Source organism: Eschrichtius robustus, chromosome 10 (genome assembly GCF_028021215.1).
Source record: "Eschrichtius robustus isolate mEscRob2 chromosome 10, mEscRob2.pri, whole genome shotgun sequence".
In the NCBI taxonomy this organism is placed as follows: domain Eukaryota; kingdom Metazoa; phylum Chordata; class Mammalia; order Artiodactyla; family Eschrichtiidae; genus Eschrichtius; species Eschrichtius robustus.
In genome coordinates this window covers 104,699,584-104,704,971 of record NC_090833.1, presented here as the reverse complement: position 1 = coordinate 104,704,971, position 5,388 = coordinate 104,699,584, and positions in this window count along the sequence as shown.

Below are 5,388 nucleotides of genomic sequence, written 5' to 3'. Positions count from 1 at the left end.
ACGTCATTGTTTTCTCTATTTTTTCTCTCTTTTCTACACCACTGCAGTGACAGCAGTGGTATGGACACATGAAACTGGAGAAGAAAGCTCCTGTGATCCTAAAATCAGCACAAGAATGGTGGGGACAATTCTCAGTATTTTTTCTCTCTTTTCTCTTGTCACTTTGCCCCTAGGGAGGCCCCATCACATGGAACTGTGTGACAACATGGGGGTATACGAAAACTCTTAGAAAACCTATATTTCTTGTCAAAGGAAACAAGACAAGAAATGCATCAAATTGGGGGGTGGGGTAATTTTATAGAGAAGAGAGCTGGAGAAGCAGACACCATAATTCTGTGTAGGAACCAATACAAACCCCAAGCTCACTTTTGAATGGCACACATGTGGAACAGATCCAAAGAAGCATAGTGAAGACTTTGAGTAATGAACTATGATATAAAGACTGACTAAGTCCCAGACTAAACTCTGAGTGGCACATGCCTGGATAGATTCATCAAACTGATGTTGGATCTACCACCCCTAAGTAGGTAAAACTGAACCTGCAGTCTGAACATAATCAGGTTGATTGCCTGCTAAAACAAAAAATAAGTAAGTAAACATTCTCCAGAGGATTTTAACAGGACTCAGACTTTCACAACATACTATTCAAAGTGTTCAGGATACAATCTAAAATTACTCAACATGCCAACAACAAGGAAAATATGGCCAAGGCTCAAGAAAAGGCAATTTGCAGATGCCAACCCTGGGAATACCTAGATATTGGAATGATCAGACAGAGACATTAAAGCAATATTATAACCACACTCCATGAGATATGGATGTATACTTTTGACAAGAATGTAAAGACAGACATTCTCATCAGAGAAAAAGAAACTACTTTTTAGTGTAGAACTAAAAGATATGATATCTGAAATAAAGAAGTCACTCAATAGCAGAATGAAGATGACAAAGGAAAAAGTGAGTGAATCTGAAGGTAGATCAATAGTGATTTTCCAATCTGAAGAAGAGGGAAAAAACAAGTTTTCAAACAAATAAATTTAGCTTTAGGAACTTGTGAGATGATATCAAAAGTTTAACATTCATGTCATTGGAGTCCCAAAATGAGACGAGAGATATTGGTACAGAAACAATATTTGAAGAAATAAGGGTGAAAACTTTCCAAATTTTGTGGAAAATATAGATTTACAAATCAAAAATATCAGTGAACCTCAATCAAGAGAAACTCAGTGAAAACCAGCAAATCATAACCAAATTGATAGAAAACACACGGTAAGAAAAAAGTCTTGAAAACAGCCAGAGAAAAATGACATATTACATACAAGAGACATTAGTCAAATAACTGCAGATTTCTCATCAGGCACCATGGAGGCCAGAAGACAATGGAACAGAACCTCTAACAATCTGAAAGAGCTGTCAACTCAGACTTTAAACCCATTGAATATAACCTTCAAGGCAAATAAAAGACATTTTCAGATTAAGGAAAAGTAAGAATTTGTTAGCAGAGGATCTGCTCTAAAAGAAATGCTGAAGGATGTTCTTCAGCCTAAAAGGAAATGATACCAAAGGGAAACTTAGAACTTCAGGAATGAGGAAAGATAAAGAACAACAGAAATTCTAAAACTCTGGATAAAAATCATGGGCTATTTTTCTTGTCTTAAGTTCTTGAAAATATGTGTTATCATTAAGAGCAAAAATTATTTCATATTGTTTAGTGCCACTGGAATTCTCATACATTGCTGGTAAGAATACAAACAATATAGCCATTTTAGAGAGCTATTTGGCAGTTTCTTATAAAGATAAACATACACTTACCATATAACCCAGCAACCCCATTCCTAAATATTTACCTTAGAGAAATGAAAACTTATGTTTATACAAAAACTTGTATGCAGATGCTTAGAGCCGTTTTATTCATAATCACCAAACTAGAAACAATCCAAATATCCTTCAATTGGTGAATGGATAAACAAACTGAGTTACATCCACACAATAGAAAATAGTCTACAATTTGTATGACCTTCTGCAAAAGGCAAAACTATACAGATGGAGAACAGTTTGTCAAGGGTCAGCGGTTGAGGAAAAATTTGACTATAATAGGGCAGCTCAAGGGAATTTGGGGGAGTGATGGAAATATTCTGTACCTTGATCATGGTGGTGATTACATGACTTTATACATTTCTCAAAACTCAGAACTGGACACCAAACAAGTTCATTATTCTCGATGTAAATTTATAAATATTTTTTTAAAATTTAGCAGTCTGTTATTTCTTCAATTTCACATGTCCCTTCCTTAGGTAAACATACATATTTCTAAAAGCTGAATGCAAATGGGACTCTTGTATATTTCAATATTTAAAAATTCACCAAGCAGGCTTACTTTTAAAAAGAATCTTAGTGTGCATTCTTTCTTGAGGTAAACTTAGTGCATCTGATATGCACTATTATCTATGTAAACCAGAGTTTTGAATTTCATCATCTGCTTAAAGTGAGGCGAATCTGCAGCTGTGATGATCTCCCAGGATATTCTTTTTTCCCCTGCAGTTCTAATCGAGAGCAGGTTGGTTAAGTTATTCTCACAGCCTTTCCAATACCACGACAGGAAGAAAAAAAAAAAGAGTCAGAGCAGTCCTAGGCAGTTCAAGTCCCCAGGACCGGCCACTGGAGAAACCCACATTCTCTGCCTTAGTGAAGAGGACACCAGGAGACAGGGCTCGGGTGCCTTGTTGCACCAGGACTTGCCCTTTCTTAGACTGTGCTCACAGCTAAAAGTCACTGGCTCCTGAGCCCCTTTGAGCTGGGTCACGGCCACATCCCTCCTCTCATCCTGCTAGCCCTGATGTCAAGTGCAAACAGCAACACCATGAGAAGGAGGAAGTCGCCTTTGTCTCAGCCTGGTGCTTAGTGATGTATGACAGAGATGACACCTGTTCAACAAACCAGGTAAACTTTGTGCACCTTGTTCTGGCTCCCTCCTCCTCCACAGTTAGCTCAGGTGCTCTGCTCATCAGTTTGCATATCCTGGTCACGTTTCCTCAGGCCCCACTTTCCTGAGCTGTGTTTCAGGTTCAGTAGTCTTTCAAAAAATCACAGACAACTCTGCCTTTGCCCTTCTAGGATGGTGTTCCTCACTTTGCTCAGTAACTTCCTGGAAAAACAACGGATGCAAATATTATCAATCACAGAGCATAATAGATGCCTAGGAATATAGGCATCCTCTATAATGCAAACCAGTGTGGCTTCTTCTACAAACTGAAGTCTCCTTTTGCAAAGAAGCTAATCCACCCCTCTTGCCACACACACACACACACACACACACACACCAATTTCTCTGGCAACTAAATCCTTATTGGCTTAGAGTGGAGGTTTTGTCAGGTGAGCAGTCTAAGCAGTCTAGCAGTCACTCTCCTGGGTTCCTAAAATTCCCTGTGCTTTAATGCAGCGACTCTGGGAGACATAAGCTTGAACTTAATTGCTGGGTATCAAAACCAGTCCTGGGAGCTCCAAGCTCCTGACGAAGCATTTCCTCCTCTTTCTATAGCATACAGATGCTTCTGCTTATCTCCCAGCTTCATCCAGCCCTCCCCACATTTACAGAAGGAGAAGGTAGTGCCATAACTCAACCCAAGGGGAGGATGTTCTTACATAAAGCATGCATTTAGTAAATAAGAGGAAATAGACTGTAATATGAGTGTCCTCTCATATTACCAACATACACCAAGAGTTTTTCTTTTTCTGGGGCTCTCACTGCAACTGGAAAAGATCAATGGATACGGCTAGATTTTTAAAATAAAGTATAAGTCAAATGTAAATTGTTAATTTCCTTATTACTGAGAAGCCAAAGAGTATCCACTAATGAGAAAGGATCCACAGAACCCTTTTTCCAATCCATTCTTCATCCTCTGTCAGGCTCACCCTATGCTATCTGATCTAGCTGTTGAAGGAAAGTAACAGGTCAGAAGGACTGATAAACCCCCAGGCCCTGCCTCATCTGGCATGGCAAGCCAGCTCACCCTTAAGGATTCCATGCCTGCACCAGCCATAGGAGTGGAACTGTTTTAAGAAATTTATAGGCCTGTGTCCCTAAGTCTTCATCCCACATCAAATCAAAAAGCTTTAATTTACTCACATCCCACATTAAATATAATTTCCACGTGGCTATATAAGAGCTAGAAGCAGTTAACTCACTGATATAATGTTTAATAGACATTTAATTAAATGTTCATTAATTTTGATTTTTCAGTTTTCTTTTCATATTTTGAAATCAATACATTTCTTTTTGGTTTCCAAGCATTCCCACTGTTCCCTGTAAAGCTGGTACTCCTAAGGCACTGAATCTATAGTGCTTAATGGATACAACGGTTTTGCACGCGGGAACGCAGGAATGGTGTCTCTGGGCCAAATCCTTGCGACATCCAGCTCAAGATAATTTTACATCTTTGAAAAGAGAAGAAACTCAGGGCCCTAACACCCACTGGCAGTTGGTTTCATTTACATTATTCACTCAATCTTTACAACAGTCTTTTGAGGTTTTAATTATCATCTTCACATAACAGAGGGGAAAAATAGAGCACAAACCATCTTAATGACTTGTCCAAGGTCCTACTGCTAGCAAGCAGGCTTTTGAACCCAGGTCTCAGGGCCCCAAAGTCCACAGTTTTCAGCTGAGTCATGACCCCTGCAGGTACTGTGCAAGGTGCTAGAAACACAATGGTGAACCCAATCAGACTTGATCCCTTCCCTCGTGGATCTAGAGACCTTACTCATACAAATGGTCTTCAACTTAGCCAATTTGCCTTGGGAGATTTTCCTTCAGGGTCGTTTCATGCATATATCTTGTATAGACCCAGCTTGAAACCTAGAGCTTTGAGTAAAGCCTCCTCTGTACTCTCTCACTCCCAAGCAAAATAGCATGTGGCATATAATAAGCATATGTCAAAATAATTCATGCCTCCACTCTTGGGCGTAAGGCAAAGAAACACATGGGAAAAGTTCCCAAATTATGAAGGATCTGCAACACAATTATCAATTTAAAAAATTTAAAATGCATGAGCATGCCTTGATACAGATCTGACTTACAGATACAAAAGGTTTAGTTCAAGACTCCTAGAGGAACACAAGGTAACGCAATATCCTTTGGAAATGCTGCCATTTGAAAAAATTGTGGTACGCTAAGAGTCCAGAGGCTGAGACAGATGTGGGTTTCCAGTTTGAGTGGTGAGAGATGAAGTGTGTCTCGGATATTAATGAAAATTAGATGCCACCTTGTGGCAAGAAATAGAAATTCAGCAAAAAAAAATGTGATTGCTCTGAGAATCAAATACTACTATAGAATTGTGTCCATAAGTAAGTGACACAGTCCATCCAAGTGGAGATAGTGTATTCACACAT